This window comes from Euprymna scolopes, chromosome 27 (genome assembly GCF_053919585.1).
Source record: "Euprymna scolopes isolate OS-2025 chromosome 27, ASM5391958v1, whole genome shotgun sequence".
Lineage (NCBI taxonomy): Eukaryota > Metazoa > Mollusca > Cephalopoda > Sepiida > Sepiolidae > Euprymna > Euprymna scolopes.
In genome coordinates, this window is record NC_136508.1 from 107417742 (window position 1) to 107441536 (window position 23795).

A 23795-nucleotide genomic window follows, 5' to 3' on the forward strand; every position below is an offset into this window, starting at 1 on the left:
CGCAGTAAGGCAGGGTGAGCCGGCTAAATAGCTGCCAAACTCCTGGCCGCAGAGTCTGGGTGGTAGGATAAAGCGTTCCTCCAGATGTTGACGAAACCCATTGCAAATTTCCCGAGTCAATACGAGGGTATGTCCTTCCAGGTTTTTCACCTTCCGAATGTACCCATCTGAGCAATGTCTTAAGGCAGCCTTACGCTCAACAGCGTCAACGTTCACGGCTTCGTTAGAGACACTTTTTAACCTAGCTCTAACTACTTGACCTTCATAACGCTCGCTAGCTAAGCGCTGGAGGCCTCCCTTAACTACTGCTATCTCTAGGGGATCTCCACCAGCCACCGCCCGGGTCAGCCTATCATCTAGATGCCTTTTGGTCCGTGCGCTAGTTAATGCGAGGCGTTGGCTCTATTGGACAAAAAAGAGCCTAATGGTAGCCTTAAGTTTAACCCACCAGCTACTCCCGGTAACCGCCCCCACTAACTCCCGCTGAATTAGTGTTGTCAGCTGCTCCTGGAAGTCGTTCATCTCCAGTAAGGAGGCGTTCAACTTCCAGTAGCCTGCCAACCTAGGCCTATTATCTACTCTCAAACGGGCCATTCTAATTTCTGGTCCGAATGACCTAGCCAGGCGAACATGGGACAAGATAAGAAATCTATGTCGCCTCTTCTAACTAACATCATGTCCAGGTAAATATTTGGACCGGAGGCCAGGCTATTCTGCCACGTCAACATTACTAATTTCTGGTCCGAATGACCTAGGCAACATCGACCACAACCATCCAACCGGAGGCAGATAAGTATAATTTTTGTGTTGTGCCCACCACTGTTTTTGTATCACACTTCTATACTTACCACCAACAAACATTAATAAAAAACTAAAATACCTTCATAAAATTCTCACCAATATCAGTATATCACAACGTTTTCATTCACTAATAACAATAGTCCATAACAAATTGTTGTGGTGGCACCCATTCATCTACCTTTGTTTGTTGAGTCTTGAGTCGTCATTTATATTGTTTTCTAGGTTACTTGTCTCAACCTGCAAACTTAACAGTGGCGTCGAGGATGAACGTCAAATATAACAGTTTGACGAAGAAATGGAAAGAACTCACTAAAAAAACGTACAACGCAATGGTTGACCTTGCTAAGGAATACAAGGTTTGACGAACGAAATAGTCGTAAAAACGGATTTTATGCTAAACAGAAGTTCGACTCAAACGGAAAAAAGTAATAATTCAGCGAACATTGGAATACTGTAAAATATTTTCCTCGCGAAGTACAACACTAAAAGAAAGAAACGGTTGTTTCCCAAATTCCAAGAACAAAAACTACATTCAGGTTAAAAAAAAGTAACCTCGATTAATAGTATTTTATTTACTAAAATACTAGTCGGAAAAAAAAGAGACAAACCAAAACCTTTAATTGCAGTCTCAAAGAACAAAAAACTCGAACGTGGCAAAAAAGCGACAATTTACGCCGTTTCCTGTGGAATCCATCTTGAAAAAAAATAAACTGTAAAAGTGAATTTTTGTAAAACGACAAACAGATCCGTATGACTTATGTTGTGGTTGGATGAGCTTGACTCGCTAGCGAAGTGAAAAAATATTATTCGAGCAGCGATATTACTATTGGAAACAGGAACTATGAATAATTTTTTTTTGTAACACAAGCCATTTTATATGGTACGGATATTGTGTTGCTTGTGAAATTGTACAATTTTTCTTCATAACTGCATTACTGCTATTGAAGGATACAAAAAAAATGGAAGATTTATCTAGAATGTTAATGCAATTTTTGCAGACGCAACAAAAGGCGCAATCCGAGCTAGATGCACGTAGAGAGGAGAAATTATTGAAATGGCAAATGGAACAAGAAGAAAGGCAGAAGCAATTACAATTTGAACAAGAAGAAAGGCAGAAGAAATTACAACTTGAACAAGAAGAAAGACAGAAGAAATTACAATTTGAATATTGTGACGGTACCACGAGCCTGTTTCTTGACGAGAACCTCCCTGTACGGTACCAAGGTTGGAGTTCTCAGAGAAAATCCCAAGACCGGGCACGCGTTTTAAGAAAAAGAAAAGTTTGACGGGTACCGACTGCAAACTATGCGGTCTCTATGGTACAGTGTCCAAGTTCAGACCAGAATCGTCGTGGAATATACTCGAGGCATTCACGGGCGGCAATGTAAGGCAAACAAAAGAGACACAAGTCGACACGGGTGTGAGAGTTATTAAATCAACAATTTATTTAAACAAATTGAACCGGGTAAAATGTAACTACGAAAACAGAACATGCAACTGAAATCATAACTGAAATAACATGAAAAAAAAGAATAAAAGAATATATACATGCAGGCAATGATTTGGGACAAGGAGAGGGGGGTGAGTGATATTTCGATTGTCTTAGGAAGGTTCTTTTTGTTCTCTTCGATGAGAATCAACGAGATATGAGTGATACTCAGAGAGGGGGGGTCACACTGAAAGTCTCAAGATATAGAAATAGTTTTTCCCTCTTTCCTCTATTTTTTTTTCTTTTCTTTTCTTTCCCCCTTTTTTTTCTTCTTCCTTTTTTTCTTTTTTTATAGTCAATGATATGTTACTTATGGGCCGATCAACAGGGGGGGATTCAGCAGTTCGAAGGTTGCTTTTCTTTTCCCCATTTTTTTTTCTTTTCCCCTTTTTCATGGGGCATTCAACAGTTCACATAATTGATCGAGCAAAAACAATTTAGAAAGAGTTACTTAACTTCTTTTGCTGAGTCGACGTTCAATTCACCCGAAGCTTCTTTCCCTTTTATGAGGTGCTGGTTTGAATGATCGATTCTCGTAAATTCCAATCCATTTATGCTAAGGTGGATATATGTTATTCCTTATCAGCACGGCGTGAATTCCAATCGATTAGTGCCAAGGTGGGTATATATTGTTCCTTTGTGGCACGGTACGAGTCGACGAGATGTTTTTCTTTTTTTTTTTTCACCATGCGAATCAACCGCGGTGTTTCCATTTTTCGAGCAAAATGCCCCCACACATGTTTCCGTGTCCACCGCCTTCGTCGAACTGCCTTGATTCTCCCGCGTTTTTCTTGTTGGCGACAGTTGAAGGTCATTGCGTGGGTGTAGAAATCTAGGTCGCTCGGCCAGCCTCATTTTTGACTCCGTCTGCTAAGGATTGGGTGTGGGAAGGGGTGTCTACTTAATTGATATATATGAAGGGTGCGAAAATGTTTCTCTTAACAATATGAAGAAAGGCAAAATGAACGTTTTACTAAAACACTGGAACTATTAAAGACTAATCGAGAAAATGTCGACAGTAATAATTTCTCGCATACAACTATATTTAATAGCATGGACACATTTAATTATGTGCCGGAGGAAGAAAAGACTTTTGAAGCATACTATACAAGATACGAGGATGTCTTTCAACTGGACTGCAAAAGTTGGCCAAATAGCCAGAAAGTGAGCATTTTACTCAGGAAGTTGGGTGTAAGAGAACACAGCAAGTTCGTAGATTATATACTACCTAAAAAAGAACTACGGGATTAGATTTCATGGAAGCTGTAAAATTACTAAAAGAATTACTTAATCCGAATATATCTCTTTTTCATAAGAGATGGTTGTGTATGAATCTAAGGAAGATGGACAACCAAGATTATTTGATATACGCATCAGTTGTCAATAAAAACTGTGATAATTTTAAGCTAGCGGAACTAACAGTAGAAGATTTCAAATGCCTAATCTTCGAACAAGGGTTAGTGTCCACGAAAGATGCAGAAATACGCAGACGAGTGTTTCTAAGCTGGAATCTGAGCAAGATTTAACACTTCAGAAATTAGCAGAGGATTGTGAAAGGGCCATTACACTAAAAAAGGATTTAAAAAAGATAGAAGAATCCGGAGTGGCATATGTAAGAAAGGTTAGAAAACCATACACACCAACCAAGAACTATACAAATAAAAGCAGTCAAAACGGAACGAGATATTCCAAATATAATAATTATAATTATAGTAAAGAATATAACAAGTCTCTTCCTAGATATAACTGTAAGAGATGCGCAGAAAGACATTGGGAATCGGATTGCCCTTATAAGAAGAAAAAATGCTACATTTGCAAGAAAGTCGGACACAAAAGCGATTGTTGCAGATATAAATATTTCACCAGAAAGAGAGTACAGCAAACAAAATCAAATGAAAAAATAGATAAAAATCGGCGAAAATACATAAAAGTGGAAATATTTAAAACGCCAATAAATTACAACTGGATATTTCTATAATAAACTTGAATACATGGAAAAAGTTGGGTAAACCAACCATGATAAAAACAAGTAAATCAGCTCGGACGGTAACTGGTGGTGAGATAAAATTTGAAGTTATCCTTCCGATAAAATTGAAAGGGATTAGAAAGAGATTAAAAATGTTCGTATTGAAAAATAGTGAAAACCTGTTTGGAATAGATTTAATTGAGAAATTTGAACTCTGGGATAAGCCAATTAATACATTCTGTAAAAAAATAGAATGTACTACTCCAACAACAGAAAATATAAAAGAGGACTTTAAAAAATTATTCCCTGATGTATTTATGACTAAATTAGGTCATTGCAATAGATTTAAGGCCTCGTTTGCACTTAAAGAAAACACCAGCCCAATTTTTAGAAAAAAGCGAAACGTTTTGTTCACTGGGTTGGAAAAGATTAATAAAGAATTATACAGATTGGAACAGACAGGAATACTATCAAAAATAGAACATAGCGACTGGGCAGCCCCCACCGTATATGTAAAGAAAAAGAATGATGAAATCAGAGTGTGCGCAGACTTTTCGACAGGTCTAAACTCCATATTACAAGATTGCCATTACCCTCTACCAAGCCCAGAGGAAATATTCACAAAGTTGAATGGTGGTAATATCTTCTCCAAGATAGACTTGAGCGACGCGTATTTACAAATACCGGTCGAGGAGAATTGCTCAAAAATACTATGCATCAACACGTATAAGTGATTGTACAAATACAACCGGTTGTCCTTTGGCATCAAAGTAGCGCCTGCCATTTTTCAACAAGCGATGGACACCATGCTAAGTGGTATTGAGTGCGCATGTGCATACCTGGATGAAATTGTTATCAGGAGCAAATCCCTAGAAGAACATAAGGAGCTTTTAAAACAAGTATTCACTCGAATACAAGAATTCGGGTTTAAAGTAAAAGAAAATAAATGCGACTTTTGTATGAGCGAAATTAAGTATCTTGGACATATAATAAATAAACATGGGCGACGTCCAGACCCAGAAAGATCTGCGGCAATAAAAAATATGCCATCACCTAATAACGTAACAATCTTGCAGAGTTTCTTAGGACTCGCAAATTATTACCAATCTTTTATTGAAGGGATGCATAATTTGCGAGCTCCCTTAAATGAGCTGTTAAAAAAGGACACACCTTGGAACTGGACGCAAGAATGTCAAACCGCTTTTGACAAAATAAAGAGCGCACTAACATCTGAATTATTTCTAACTCACTATGACACAAAATTAAATATAGTCGTCGCTAGTGACGTCAGTTCCTACGGCATAGGAGCATGCATTCAACATATCATGCCTAATGGATCTAGAAAGCTGATAGCTTACGCTTCGAGAACGCTGCTTCCAGCAGAGAAGGCGTATTCACAGATTGAAAAAGAAGCGTTGAGTATAATCTTTGCAGGGACTAAATTCCACCGATATTTATATGGTAGACAATTCATACTTGAAACCGACCATAAACCATAAAAACCAATCTACGGATCAAAAAAAGGAGTGCCTTTATACACCACAAATAGATTGCTGCGCTGGGGTACGATCCTACTGAATTACGATTTCCAGCTACAACATCTAGCATCGAAAAAGATTTGCCATGCGGATGGACTTTCAAGACTGATACCACAAAAACATAATTTGGAAGAATCAGTGATTGCAGCAATTCGAACAAACGTCGAAGTGAAAAATATGGTAGCAAACATCATTAAAGAACTACCGGTAACATTGTCGGACATTAAAAGAGAAGCCGATAAAGATGAATATATAAATGATATAAAAGAAAAAATTATAAATGACAAAAAAGTTCAGGAAATTTTTTCCATATGTAACGATGTGTTATTATATAGCGAGAGAGTAGTAATACCTAAAACGTTGCAGAAGAGGATTTTGAGAGACTTCCACACAGGACATCCGGGGATAAATCGGATGAGGTCTCTAATGTGAAGCTACGTATACTGGCGTAACATGGACGTCGACATAGCTACAACAATAAATAGATGTGAAGGATGCCATTTAGCGGCAAAATCCCCACCTATAGTACACAAACCTTGGCCGAAAACCGACCACCCATGGTCGAGAATCCACATGGACTTCGCTGGTCCAGTAGGAGAAAATTACTACTTAATTGTAGTAGATAGTTATACAAAATGGCATGAGGTCATGCGTTGCAGGAATCCAACAACGAACAACTCAATAGGATTCCTACACGAGTTATTTGCACGATTTGGTGTACCAGACACACTGGTCACTGACAATGGAACTCAATTCACATCCACAGACTTTAAGGAATTTTGTGACACGTTCCAAGTAAAGCATATCACTACTCCGCCGTATCATCTAAGATCAAACGGCGTCGCAGAGAGGTTCGGTGACACGTTAAAACGAGCGTTGCAAAAATCCATTGGGATACCAACGGAAAAAGCTTTGCAACAATTTTTGCAAATATATAGGATAACACCGCACCCTAATACCCCGTCAAACATATCACCAGCTGATTTAATGTTTGCCAGAAAGGTGAAATCAGCGTTTGATAAACTATTGCCAAGACAGGCAATTGTCCGAAACACTACACACATGATACGAAAGAAATATAACTCGGGAGATCGAGTATATTTCAAATGCTACAGGAATAACACTTCTTACTGGGAATGTAGAGTAGTGGATAAACGCATTGGTGATTTACATACATGATTAAAGGTTCACAAAATATACATAAAAGGCACCTGAACCAAATAAAAAAACGCCACATGCAAGATGGTGATTATACAACAGCAGTCGAAGAGGAGGAAACCATGTATATACGAATCCTTTAATTTGGAACCGCCTCAATATACACCTGAGCCCCGAAGATCAGGTAGAAAAAGAAAGTTTAATGAACCATTAATGTTAAATCTCAAGAGAAAAAGATATTGAAATCCGTGCGGCTTCAAATCTTGGGAGGAAGGTGTTGTGGTGGCACAAATTCATTTGCATATGTGGATAGTAATTACACATAAATAGGAAGGCACAGTTAGTCTGAGGGTGTGTTCACCAGAAGCCACCGAAGGCCGCCGAGAGCAAATATGTTTCTCCAGCAAAGACTCTCTTATTTGACACCATTATGTAAATATTCTGTAAATATACCTTTTCCTAATACACTTCTTATTTGATCTACCTTTGTTTGTTGAGTCTTCATTTGTATTGCTTTCTACGTTACTTGTTTCAACCTGCAAACTTAAGACAAATAATTTACTTTAATTTAAACTTACGAACATTTTTACAAAATACCTCAATTCTTAACGGAACTTACATCTTATTGTAATATTCAATTTCAAGGTCGTTTACATGTGAACAACATAAATTCATAATCTTTTCAATGAGAACAAATACAAACGAATGAAAACTTTTAGAATTCAAACCAAAGCACTAAACCAAAAAACAACATTTTTATGTAATTAAATCAAACAGTTTTGTATTTCATTAATTGGCACGGGTACAGTTTTACCAAGACATTAAAAAACGAAAACATTGAAAAAAAGTTATATTGTACGTACCCGTTATCGAATGAAGTTCTCCGAAAAAAAGTAACTTAATTTGATAAAGTACTTTTTTTTAGAGAGGCAAATCAAATTTGAATGAAATCGATCGATCGTCGCCATTTGGCTATTTAGTGACACGCAAACGCAAAAAAATATTACCAAAGGACGAAATAAAAAAGATTTTAAAAAAGACACAGAAACTTTGTAAAATAAGTGAAAAAAAAAATTATGTAAGTATTTTTTTCTGCTCATGTTTTAAAATAAACTCGTCAAATTTTGAAAAACTGTAAGTTATCTCCCTCTGGTGCTCCCTTCTCCTAAGTGAGAAAAAGATGGCCGCTACCCGATCGATCTCAGTAAAATTTGATTTTCCTCGGTAAAAAAATTAAAAAACTGCTTGATCACATTTAGTGATTATGTTTGCATGAAAACTTTATTCCATAACGAGTACATAAAATAATTTTTTTTCAATATTTTCATTTGTTGATGTGTTGATTAAACTGTACAAGTACCCATTAATTATATCAAATCACGGATGAAACAAAAATAAATAAAAAATTACTGTTCTGTCTTCAGACCGGGCCCTTTTTTAACAAGGGACACATGCTTTAAGAGCACCGGTGCCTCGGGCCTCGTTCTCATTCATCTCTGTGCGAGTTTTTCATATATAGTTTTCTTTCTTATTTCTTCCCTTCTTGATCTTTCTTTAATGGAAAACTTACCCGTTTAGGCATTCCAAATGAAAAAAGAAAAGGAAAAAAATGTCATGTCGCTATCCACGGGATCTCGTTTTAGTCTCGTTCTGCGATTCTGTCCCTCCTCCCTCCTTTTTACCGCGGAATTCAAAACTACACAGACTGACTTTGCTCGACTCCATGAACTGGGCTTTCCCCGTTTAAGCCATGAGGTACGTTTAGTACATCCTATTATTCCTTTACCTAGCTATTTCTTCTACGAAGAACTTGAAACCCTGTTTCTGTTTATTTAATCTAGTGTGTGACTTCCACACTTAATTTGTAGAAATTCTAATTATTTCCTTCTTCGCTCGCACAGAACTTATATCTTTTCTCAGACTTCTATTATTTTTATTTCATGGGCGTTGGGTAGTTTATGCACCGCACTAGAATAACAACCTTTGTAAAAAGGAGACATAACCGTTCCATACTTTCACCTAACGATTTAATAATAATAAAAAGAAAAAGAAAAGACACTTTTCTAACTGTTACGGTCTTTCACCTAACAATTTAATGGAGAAAAGACATTTTCTAACCACTCCATACTTTCACCTAACGATTTAATAATGATAAAAGAAAAGACACTTTTCTAACTGTTACGGACTTTCACCTAACAATTTAATGAAGAAAAGACACTTTTCCAACTGTTACGGATTTTCACCTAACAGTTGATTGAAAAAGATAAGATATCCCAGAATCTGTTAATTTGGAAGCCTGTCCAAAACATAATTATTTTCATGTATTATTTCCTTTTGTTTAATTATGTTTTCTCCTTTTAACTATTTGTTTTGTTTTTGTTTCAGATTTTTTACCTAATTAATAAAGCGTTTTCAACGTACCAGTTGTTTTCGTTATGTTAATTTGAGTTTATCTGTCTGCCAACGCACGCTTTCTAAAAGTTGACTGCTAGACGGTATTGTAGGTACCTGAAAGCAAGATTCTGAGGAATAACTGCCGCGAGTTCCAGAACAGTAAAAAATCTCATGGCTTAAACGGGGAAAGCCCAGTCCACGTGGAAAATATTTAGCGCAGCAACAGAAATCCTCAGCCGCGTTACACTCGGATACATTACCAATTGCAAGATGTCCTCCGCCGCATCATACCGCACGCGGTCGAAAGTTTCAGCCTCAACCAAGTCTACTTCAGCTCGGGCCAGAGCAGAAGCAGCTAAAGTTCATCTCGCCCTTATTGACAGCGAAGCGGACCTGGAACAGGAGCTTGAAATGTTGAGGATTAACGCTCTACAGAAAGAGGTAGAGCTAAAAACAAAATTAAAAAAAATAAAAGCGCGCAAAGAAGTGGCCCTCACAGCCACCTGCTCCAGCAGAGATGAAAGCTCAGTCACCTCCTCTCGTCGCCACAGAGCCAACTCCATGCTCGACCAACCATCTCTCGACGCATTACAACATACTACCGACTATGTCATCAGCCAGAGGTCCCTAAAACAGTCGGAGGCACCAGTCGTTCCCCCTGCCGATCAGCACATCCGACCTCCTCCTGACCAAACCTTGGACCCTCCACACGACCTTTTACTATACATGGCCCGCCGAGAAATGCTCTCCTCGAGTCTATCAAGATTCTCAGACCAACCTAAAGACTATAGAGCCTGGAAAGCGTCGTTCCTGAACACTATCTCGGGATTGAGACTTTCTCCTCGGGAGGAGATGGATATGCTGGTGAAGTGGCTCGGCAGACACTCTTCAGACCAAGCCAACAGACTAAGAACTGCTCACTTCAACCGGCCTGAAAAGGGACTGTATGAGATATGGAGGAGGCTCGACAAATGCTACGGAGCCGTTGAAGTCATCGAGGACTCTATTTTCAAGAGACTCGAGGTGTTCCCTAAGATCACAAGGGACTACTCAAAACTCAGAGACCTAAGCGATCTTCTTGCAGAGGTTCAAGCTCTGAAGGACGATGGGGACATACCCGGCCTCGCCACCTTGGACACTGCCCGCGGCATCCGGCAAGTAGTGGAAAAGCTCCCACCTTCTATAGGAGAGAAGTGGGCATCATACGGTGTGAAGTACAAACGACAACACCAAGTGTCCTTCCCCCCTTTCTCTGTTTTTGTCGGTTTCATAGAACAGCAGGCAGATGACCGAAATGACCCCAGCTTCTATCGGACAATGGACAGTCAATCCCCTAAAGGGCACGAAAGGACGAGCCGCGGTGAGGTGTCTGTCCATAAGATCGAGGTTAAACCAAAGGACTGCAACCGACTATGCCCCATCCACAACATGCCTCATCCTCTCCGAAAATGCTGGACATTTAGGAAAAAACCTTTGTCCGAAAGGAAAGACATCCTTAGACAAAATGGAATGTGTCTCCGATGCTGCTCCACCACGGACCACAAGGCGAAGGAATGCAAGGCCATCCTACAATGCACAGAATGTGGCAGCGACAGCCACGAAAGCTCGATGCATCCACACCCGACACCCCAACCAACCAATGCCAAACCCATGCCGTTGCATGGCGGGGAGAAGGAGGATGTCTCGACCAATTGTTTACAAATCTGTGGAGACAGCCTAAATGGACGATCATGCTCCAAGATTTGCTTGGTGAACATATATACTAGTGAACAAGAAAAGTCACTTAAGGCATATGCCGTGATCGACGAGCACAGCAACAAATCCCTGGCTCGCTCGGAGTTCTTCGACTTCTTCAACAACAAAGAAAATGAAAGCTTGGGAAAATAGCAAGCACAATTGTAAATAAAATATAAAAAACATGATTAAATGAGAAAAAAAAGTTTATAGAATTATAATTTTACAAGAATATTAAAGTAATTCTCAGTTAAGAAATGTTCGTTTAGTAAAGTTCGTGTTTTACTAGAGAATGTTCAATAAGCCTAAACAATGGCAAGAGATTGTGGTGTGTAGCCGTGTGTACATATTTCAGTGTGTTTATATATACCGTGTGTAAAGATATGTGTGTGTGTTTATACCGTGTGTCATATATCTGTGTGTATATACCGCGTGTACATATATCAGTGTGTGTGTGTATATACCGTGTGTACATATATTAATGTGTGTGTATACCGTGTATACATATATTAGCGCGTGTGTATATACCGTGTGTACATATGCCGTGTATCCATATATCAATGTGTGTGTGTATATATACCGTGTGTACATATATCAGTGTATGTGTGTGTATACAGTGTGTACATATATCAGTGTGTGTGTATATACTGTGTGTACATATATCAGTGCATGTGTATCCACACACATAAATCATTGTGTGTGTGTATATATACCGTGTGTACATATATCAGCGTGTATGTATATACCGTGTGTCAGAGTGTATATCGGGATGAAAGATAACGGTGATAACGGGAATGCCATTTATATTCTGGGAGACACATTTCTAACGGGAATGACATTTATATTCTGGGAGACACATTTATAACGGATGCTGAGAAACATTAAAACTGAGGGAGAATTTAACATTTAAATAAAAAAATTACTTTTTTATTTAAATTTTAAATTCTAATTTTGATTCTGTAGCTTTGTAAATTTGGATTTGAATTGTATTTTAATATTTTACAATTTATTTCAATTTAAAACCATTAGAAAAAAAAAGGAATACAATAATATTGAGGTTAATATAGTAGAAATATCCCTTAGGTTAGATTTAAATGCATTTCTATATAATTAAATTAAAATTTGATTAGACATTGAGAAAAAATTTTAATTTAAAAATTAATATTAGAATTCATATTAAAGGCATTTCAAACAAAACATGGAATTGTACTTTAAATTGAATAAAATTGCCGCATCCAAGAAATATGGGGAGGGTTATTTCACGAAACGAGAGTTAAACGTGAACTCATTATGTATATATGTGTTTCCACTTCTGGTTATAAAAGAGATGAAGAGATCTTGATACGCGTGTCTTGAACGGTCCCTAATTCTCAGGTTTGAAACCGATGGTACTGCTGAATTATCTCATCTGAACCAACTGTAAACAAACACACATACACAATATATATATATATATATATATATATATATATATATATATATATATATATATATATATATATATATAATATCTATATATAAACTACCCATTCAAAATATTAAAAGAAGCCATCAGCAGAGCATCACACATTAGCAGACACAACCTACTAACATACAAAACAACAAAACATCCACACAAATACCTATGGTATTTCACTTCAATAATAACACCAAACATTTATACCACCCCATGAAACAGATCTTGAAACAATTACAACAGGACCCCACACTCAACACAATACACAATAAACCACCCATTTGTGCCAAACGACAACTCCCCAACTTACGTTCCTTACTCACATCCACTCGGAGTAACCGCACCCAAATATCTCAAGGAAACAAACCTTGCAATAGGCCCAGGTGTCTAATATGTACACATATTAACACCAACAGCACATTCACTCCTCCAGGCACCAACGTCCATCTCAAACTTCCCCCTCTAAATTGCAATAGCTCAAATATAATATATCTGTTATACTGCACAAAAGGCAATTACGTGGGGGAAACAGGCCTGGAGTTCCGCCTACGTCTTAATAACCACAAGCATACCATCAGAGATAAATCTACACAGCATCCAGTAGCTATCCACTATAATTTACCTAACCACACAATAGATAACATCAGATACATCCTCATAGCATCCAATTTTATTACACAACACCAGAGACGAAAATATGAAAAAAAATTAATTCTAAAACTCAACACGCACACTACAGGCCTTAACAAAAACTTAGGACTCCTCAGTGACTACAATTTTTATAACTACAAAGATATTCTATAAACATTTCCTTAGGACTAAAATGCACGGTGAGATGGGGTAACTCTTTCCGAAATCTTTACATTTTCCCTAATGTTTTCTTTCTTTATCCTCTAATACACATGACATGCGTACCTGAAAGTGTATATACACGTCAGTATATGTATATATGTGTATATGTATATACATATATGCATGTATATGTGGATATATGTGTATGTGTGCGCATATATGTGTGTATGTTTTAAAAACACATTTTCTTTAAGTGTTAATTTTCTTCATATTACCGTATATATATATATATATATGTGTGTGTGTGTGTGTGTGTGTGTGTGTATTTCTCGCACACCTATGTTTCTTTTCCCGTCACTCTCTTCTCCTCTTCCCTCTCTCTCTCTCCCTACATTGTAAATGTATGCGCAAGCATTTTTGTATGTACATATATGTCTCTTAGTATATGTATATGTGTATATATGCATACATTTATGTATGCAATAAAGTATGCATATGTGCAATGTGCATATATATATATATATATATATATATATATATATATATATATATATATATATGTACATATTTGTGCATGTGAGTATTTGTTTGTATACGTATGTATATGTACATATTGATATACAAATTAATAAAAAGTAGCGTTTCGTTTTTGTCTTAAAACGGTTGAATTTAGAAACGATGTTTTCGTTCTTTTTCGAACAAGAAATAGCCGTTAAATTACAAATGAGCATCATAGCGTTTCTCCTCATAACGTCTTATATCCTTTGAATTCTTAATCTCTCTTAGAATAAATAATATCGTTAGAATTCAAAGGATTGGACAGTTAAAGACGCGTTTCTCATTTTTATTTACTGTTTAATTTTTAATTTTTCGTTTGTATGTGTAGTATATGTACTGTGTGCATGTATGTATGTGCGTACTTATATGTGTATATATTTAAGACTGACGTGGCACCTTTTCATTATATACCTCCTTTTCCTCCTCTTTCTTCTCCTCCTCCTCCTCCTCCTCCTCCTCTACCTTCCTTCCTTTTCCATTCCCCTTTTCCCTGTGCATGCTCACACTTTAACTACACCGATGAAGACTGAAGGATCGGCCGAAAATATGTGCTTATAAAAAAAGTTTTTTAATTTTTTTTCATAATATTATTTTGTATTCATGCACGTCACCAATTGAAAACGAATAAAGAAAAGTTATAGGCTTTTGTTCTTTTCGTATTCTTTTTTATTCATATATATATATATATATATATATATATATATTATTTTTTATTACCGTTTTATCTGTTTGGTTACATATGTTTCGGATGTTGGGCCGTGTTTACGATCTAACAGCCTCGTCAGACCTTACAGAAATGGTTGGTTAGTATTACGAAGGATTGTTTTTAGGAGGAACACGAGAAAAAAGAGGGGGGAAGGAGATAATAGAGGGAGGAGGCGGGTAATGACAATATTTCAGTTTTGAAGTTTAAAGTATATTAGGTTGTATTGTGTTTGTGGGGTAGCAGATTCAGGTAGGCTTGGGTGGAGATATGTGACGGGAAGGGGGAGAGAGGATGGTAAAGAGAAAAGAAAAAGAGAGGGGGTAATGAGAGGAGGGGGAATTGTTTCAAATTTTGGGTTTTAAAATTTTGACTACTTTTTTTTTCCTGTTCGATAAGGTATATTAATTAGATGATAGGGAGAGAGCGAGAGAGGGAGAGATAGATGCGAGGAAACGGAAGGAGGCGGAGAGGGAGAGGGAAGGGGGTTAGTACGGCTGTCATTTTTGGCAGTTACAGAGTTACGTGGTCGTTGTTCATTTAATAGTGGGTTGTTTTTAAATAGTTAAGAGTTAATACAGACGTTGACGCACGCATTAGAGCGTATAATACATTTACATACATATTACAGACCAATGTGTAGACAGATATGCACATACATATAAAGACAATGCCTATGCAGATGTACATGGGTCTACATGCAGACATATACACACATACACGCAACTCTCGTACACACATATATACTCGCATATATATACAGATATAAGTACATGCTCACAAATACATAGACATACATACACCCATCCGAGTACATATACGTGGATATACAGATCTCTAGTAAGAAGTAGATGCATACATAAATATACATACAAGTACACACATACGCACGGGCTCATGCACACGTATACATAATTACTTAAAAATATATATTTATAAAATATAAATATGTAGACCCATATAGGTACATATATATATATATATATATATATATATATATATATATACACAAACATACGCATATCCACACATGCACATATATACATACGCATAGGGGCATGCATACATCTATGCCTAGTAAATAAAGTAAAGTTAGGAAAATAAATGATAATAACAAATAAATGAGTTCATAATTTAATTTAGTTAAGTTATTTTAGTTAATACTCCGCGGGTTATATAATATATAAAAGTATACACATTCATAAAAATACAAACATACATATACATACACACATATATACATATATACACAGAGATGCGTGTATTTATGCTGAGTAAGTAAGGTAAAGTTAGGGTAGATAATGAATGAATAGATAAAGGATAAATAAGTGGGTGTAGATAATGCAAGGTTAGGTGGACATGTTGGAGTTATGCTCGAAATGCATGTTGTTGATTTAATTTTTATGGGTCTGTATTGATTTGCTTTGCTTATTGGATGGGGATTATTTTATAGTTTCTACGAAAAAAATGGGGGGGGGGTAAATGGGGTATAAAGGTTTTAAAATTATAAGGTTCATATACATAGAGGGCGGCTCCTAACATGTTGCCTTGGGCAGTGGCTATGCTTAACTTTATTTTCAGTGTGAAGTGTGTTGTGGGTATAAACACATATATGTATATAAATCCAGGCATAGCTACATCTGTACATATATGCTCACTCATGTGCATATACATAGACACACATATACATATAGTCACAAAGGTCAGCAGATGCATGCCTACATATACACTTGTACGGAGACATAGACACACAAATATATATCCAGGCATACATATGACCCATGAATATATATATATATATATATATATATATATATATATATATATATATTAATGATCTTCCAAATCACGTCCTTACATCATTCGTAGACATTTTTGCTGACGACACTACCATCTATGGTAGCACATCTAAGTCAGTAAACGACCAAGTTCTCTCCGATTCTCTCTCCTCTGATCTTGATCACGTTGTACAATGGGGACAGGAGTGGCTGGTTACTTTTAATGCATCTAAAACCAAGCTTCTATCTTTACATCATCAACGTTCTGATCCCCATCTGGCATCAATTAAAATGAATGGCTCTCGTCTTGGGGAGGCCTCAAGTTTTGACAGGCTTCTGGGCTTGCCCTTTACCCCTGATCCTGAATGGAATAAGTATATCAAATCTGTTGCCAAGGCCGCTGGAAAAATGGTCGGATCCTTCTATCGATCCAGTCGATATCTCACTGCTGATGCAATTCTCCATCTATATAAGAGCCAGATACGTCCAAGGATGGAATACTTTTGCCACATATGGGCAGGAGCTGCTAGAAAAACTTGTCCTGCCTTGATAGGGTTCAAAATAGACTTCGTGGCCTGGTGGGAGATGTCCTTTTCTTTTCGCTTCAACCTCTATCTCACAGAAGAGATGTTGCGAATTTGTCTCTGATTTATCGTTATTTTCATGTAAAGTGCTCGACTGAGCTTCAATCTATGATTCCCCTTCGTCAAACTTTCACAAGGAACACTAGACTAGCTCAAAACATTATCAATAATTTTCCTCACTCTTTATCTGTGCCTAAACCTAAACATACATTCCACGATCAAAGCTTCTTTCTTAGAACTTCACGCCTGTGGAATTCTCTTCCGTTTTCCTGCTTTCCAGCTGTCTATAATATGGTTGTCTTCAAGTCCAACGTGAACAAGTTTCTGATTTTTCAGATAAGTTTAAAACGTTTTTCTGTTTTCTTTTTTTACTTCGCTTATTCTTAGGGTTTCCTTAACACCCTCAACTCCTACCAATCACACACACCTCTAAAATAGGACAACACCGGGTACCCCCCCGCTAGTATAATATAAAGCTGAACGTGTGTGTGTGTGTGTGTGTGTGTCTGTGTGTGTGTTTGTAGTCACGAAGAGGCTTCTATATGGTTGACTATTTTCAAAAACTGATTACGTATAATGATGGAAGATGTATCGAGACACAGGAATGGGTATATTTGATCTGGCAGAACGATGGTTCATTTAAATTGTGGGGTCATCGTTCGGGCCTGGTCCACAATGTATGGAAAAAAAATTAAAAATTAAAAAAAACAACGTGTACAAGTATTTTTGATATAGATGTACATAAGAATACTTTGATAAGTATGTTTTAAATTAAATATGGATGGTATAATAAAATTGTTGGGTCTGCGTTCACGCCTGGCCTCCATAGAATGTAAAAAGGGGCACACTTTAATACAGACTTTTCAGAATATCTGCGTAAGAATACTTTGATAAATATGTTTCAATTTCAATAAATATGGTATAATAAAATTATGGGGTGCTCGTTCGCGCCTGACCTCATAGAATGGAAATATGTCACAAAGTTTAACGAGGTTTTTTAATATAGATCCACAGAATATTGTGATAAGTGTTTTAGTGTGAACAGGTATGGTATAATAAATTATGGGGTTTATCTATTTTATTTTTACTTTCATCATATTTTGCTTTGGTTTTGATACCGCCAAATTCGAAGCTATCACTTCACAACCCTTCCTTTTCATAACCTATCATACTTTAATAAATCAGAGTCCACTTTCTGTAGGCTGTTTTTTAACCCAGTCAAGGACGGGTATTTTTGCTAATATATATATATATTAATTTATTTATATATATATATATATATATATATATATATATATATATATATTAATTTTATTTATACAAACATTAATGGCTACATATGTGCATACATGTTTCTGTAATCACCCACGTTGGGGGATTACGTCTTCAGGCCAAGAATTACCGTCGAAAGTGATATTTCCACCAAATACATTTTCCTATTTTGTTTATCAAGTTAGCATGCAACCTGGGTGGGAGTCATAAAAAACAGTAAAAGGATGAGTGAGGTCTTTGAAGATAATAAACATCTTTTTCTTTTCCCTTTCCCCCATCCAACCTAACTTTTGGTTTTTATGGCATAAGTTACTTGAGAATTTAGTTTTCTAGTCTTGGAGTCTGTAAGTTAAGAACCTTAGCGATGGTCAACTAAGTACTGACCGGTGCCTTTTAATCTACATCCACCCACACACACATGCAACACACATACAACACACACATACACAGACACTGCCACACACACACACACACACACACACACACACACACACACACACACACACATACACATCAATACGTATATCCAAAAGCGAATCCAAGCTGTATGCTTTTTTTTTTATTCACAACACACATCACATACTGAAACTAGACAATAACTCTGAAACTACGCAGGAATAGAGTATAAAATTACATTACGGTAAATAAAACAAAACAAAAAAGAAATAAAATTAAATAAAAATAAATAAAACAAATAAACAAACAAAATATGAATAAATATAAAACACGGAAGTTATCTAAACCCCACATGTACCTATATACATATATCAATATACTTATAAATGCCTACATTTTGCTACACCCGCGCATATATACACACACATTACAGACATACAGAGACGAATAATAGCATATTTCTTTACTTCTGTAGCATGGTAACCCCTTCGTATATGCAATAGTCTGCTACCACACTCCAGACGGGTGTACATATATATATATATATATATATATATATATATATATATATACATAAACATACACACATACATATATATATATATATATATATATATATATATATATACACACACATATACATACACATATAACATATATATATAAACAACATTCGGACATCCATACATTTTTGTAGTCTATATTGTTACAACAATCATATACGAGGCAGCCTATTCTAATAGTTCAAGAATATATATGCATATACATACATCTACATACAATACACACAGAAATTCATCCATATACAAACATACACACAGATATATAGATACACATATATATAAATATACAAACATACATGCATACATAAAATACACTTATACATACATACTCGCACAAATATAGACATATACATATATATCTGTACCTTGCCACCAAATGATACATCTAAAGTAGAAACAGACATGAATACATTTACTATATAAATTCCCTTTTTCTATCAAACTCCACACGCATAGTTATATTTCATGGCCCAACCCGCTTGTTACATTTTTCTAAGTTGTAGGTTTTTTCGTAAAAATTTACACTACGTAAAAATTTATATTGAATTCAGCATGAAGCTCATAGGCCTATCCTCATATTAAGCAAACACTCTTTCGATGGTAAGGCAGATATACATAAGATGTATCACGATACAATAATAATATATAATGACACATGACAGAAATCAGAGTATTTAGGTTATACAAACCGAGTATACAAGCTTATATATTGTAGTACTTACCTTCATCTTTGTTTATTCACCCTAATTTCCTTATCCCCTTTTCTTTCATTCACCCTTCATTCCTTACTTTCTTTCATCTATATATTTCTTCATTTTTATTTTTTTTATTTATTTATTTTTTTTTTATAAATTACTTTTCCTACTCGGGTATATAAAGATCTTATATGTACACACCCCAAAATATCCATATGCACACACTATTACGAGGTTCACTCAAAAACAATCTCTTACTCGTTTGGTTACAAATATACCTTCATACAGGTACTTATTTCGGTTAGTAATACCATAACTGCTCGATGAAGTAGAATATTAAGCGACTTACGTAACCCATACGGGTATGATCATAGTTGCGACCTCACTTATCCTCTTTGTGGGGGGTTATTTGATGGGGGGTTAGTTGTCCTCATAGTTGTTCTAGTCTACTCATTTAGAGTTCTTTAAGTGCGTGTATTCTGAAATGTTTGCAGGATACAGCAGTTTCTTTTTTAATATTTAATAATTTTTCTCTGTCTTTAAACCTAGTTATCTCAAGTTTTTCTGATAAGCATAATGGACATGGTGAGTTCAATGAGTGGCAAGTATTGGCCCTCCTAATAATCTTCCATTCTATACTAAGTGTTTTATTTTCTCTAACTAATTTCCAGTAATATAACGATAAGGAAGTGTCCTTTTCATATGTTTGATTACTCATCGAGCGTGTTTGTCCATAGAATCTATTTTTGAAAGTCATTTGGGTACTCCCTATGTAGAATCTTTCGTCCCTTGGGTTCTCCACCGGGAATATCCTAGCTTGGTATACCACTGATGAGGTCAGACATTCATTTTTTATTAGGCATTCCTCAGGCTTTTTACAGTTACATTTATTCACCGCAGTGTTTGCACTATTATTTTCACCTTCTCTATTAGTCGTCTTTAAAATTCTTTCATTATGCTTTTTTATAATCCTTTCTAAGTTATCACTACAGCTATAACTTAATTTTAATGTATTTTTATTAAATATTTTATGTAATATATTATTAGGTGGGAAATGCTTGTTAATAAGTTGTAAAAATTTTGTACCAAGTTTTGTTTTCAACATAATATTAAAGGGGGGTGGGAACCAAATAATTTTCCTACCACGATTTCTAGATCCATTTGTGCTAGTGTTAGTTACTTTATATTTTATTTCAATGTCCTTATACCCACTATTTTTAAGTGCTGTATTATAAATAGCTTTGCAATCATTGAAAGTTACTTCATTAGATGAATTGTCACTTATTCTACTTTCAATAGATAATGGTATATGTTTAATAATGGATAGGGGATGGTTAGACTGCGGGTGTATATAAATAGGATTAGCATTATCCTTCATATATGGTTTATAAGTATTCGAATTCAGATCTAAAGTAACGTCAAGGAAATTAACCTGTTTTAAGTTAGCATTAACTTCTACTTTTAGGCCAAAATCTTTCATGTTCCTATCGATTGCTCTCCTAATCTGATCACATTTAACACTTGTAGCATTCTTCACTATTATGAGCCCATAATATATATATATATATATATATATATATATATATATATATATATATATATATATATATATATATATATATATACACACACAGAACAATTCATTCCCCCCGGAATTAATGTAATGTTTACCAGTTAGGGAGGGACACAACATCCAGAAGAGTTTCGTTCTCCTGGCAATATATATATTGCGGCCATTTTTGGCGGTGCCTATATATATATATATATATATATATATATATATATATATATATATATATATATATATATATATATATATATACTAGACCACCCGTGACCCGTTGGGTCAGTACGTTATATTAGCTATGGAATTCATGTATGAGCGTGACACTTGTGGCATAAAGAAAATAGTTTTTTTTTACATAACAGAGGCATTTCTATGAAAGTATATTAAAATGAAAAAAGAATATATATAGATTTCTATGAGTCGTTCTGTTTATTATAATTGTTATTGTTTTTTAAATTACAGTTACTGAATTATAAGTGGTTGGTCATACTTATAGGTAAATATGCACTGAACAGGTATCATAATCCTTATTATAGTTAAATTCAAATTTTGATATATCATCTTTTAAATGAAATTGTTAGTTGAAAGTACAGAATAATAAAAAAAAAAACACTCTCCACATGTTAATAATGGCTATTTAAATAGAAAATGAAAATAAAATGTAACTTTTTTCATTTAATTTAAGCAAGCATTCAGTACCCATTGTGTAAAGGAAAACACTATTTAATGTAATAGAAATGTGTGCATTTACCGATTCAGCTTTCCGTTTGGAAATGTAAGCAGAAATGTAAGCAGACGACTTTAAAAAACATGGGAAGAAGAAAAAGAAATTTTTTTTGTAATAACGCCCTCTAGTAAAAAGGTCTGCATTAGTTAAGGGGGATAACTCTATCCAGTTTTACATCGCTCCCTTTTTTCTCGCGTACGTAACGAAAACAGAGGGAGTAGGAGTGTTGAAATCTATTAGAGGGAAAGTGAGAGGTGTTTTCTTTCCATAAATTGTATAGGGTAATATTTCATATTATTAAGAGATTCATAGATAAATAGATTTTATAATATATATTATAATTATCTATGAATCTATGTATTATTTGTATATATAAATAACTATTTGATCAAATTAAATGAAATTGTTTTTATTAAAAGCGATATAAAAATTCTGGAATTGGAATAACGGATTGAAGACGTTGCTATTTACGCATGCGCAACCGGATGTTGAAAACCGGAAATCTGATTGCAAACATACAAGATCCATAGACTTTTAGTATAATATATATATATATATATATATATATATATATATATATATATATATATATATATATATATATATATAAACAAGTGGGGTGCAAGCAAATTACACAGTGATCTGAATGTTGTTAAGTATCGATTTGTGTTCTGTTATATTTTTTCTCATATTCATATGTGCGAGGCGCGACATTTTACAACATTGCGTTACTTCTCGATCAAAGGAGGTAATACATGGGAGGGCGCAAAACATGACACGTAAAGTCAGAATAGGGATATGGCTGAAATGCTCAAACAAACTAGAAACAGATACTACACTTTCATCGTTAGTCGTTTGATGCTGATTGCACGTAAAACATCAGGTTTAAGTCTGGAATTATAAGTTAAGGTCATCGTAAAGTTAACGGAATCGAATCTGATAAAATAATTCGCAATTTTCATAATGTAATCATGTGATTATTGTTTTGCTTCTTGTTGGTTCAAATCTATTTTTGTTATTTGATTGACTTCGCTATTTGTTCAATTCCTTCATTTTTTTAAATGTTTATGTGAAATATTCAGTTTTGCATTTTTTTATATTTGGATTATTTGGATTACTGTTCTCATCTTGGATGTAAACAGTAGTTCGACTAATCCAACTAATAATGAAATGTTCAATTTTTACACGAGGAACAAAATAACGATTACACCGTTTTACGATGAACATAAGTTCTTTGTTCTGAAGCAGTTGATTTTTTCTTCTTATAATAATTTCACGTTTAAATCGTATTTTTTGTCTTTTAATTTTGATTCTTTTATATTTTCATATATTTAATTGCTTAATGAATTGGACACACAAAACAAAATTTGTATCAATTTACTAAAGATTATATTAAGAAATCCTGACAAAAAAAAACAAAAAACAAATTTTCTGCGTTGGACACAAAAGAAAAACGATTTTTTCGTATTAAATTCCTGGAATGGAAGGTAAGTTTTTTTGTTGTGTTTTTTTCACTTTACGATAATATTATTCAACAACTTTAAAATAATCTTAAGATAAGTTTTTTTTTATTGCAATACAATATGAAAGGTAAGTTATTTTTTTTACGCTCTAAACAAATCCC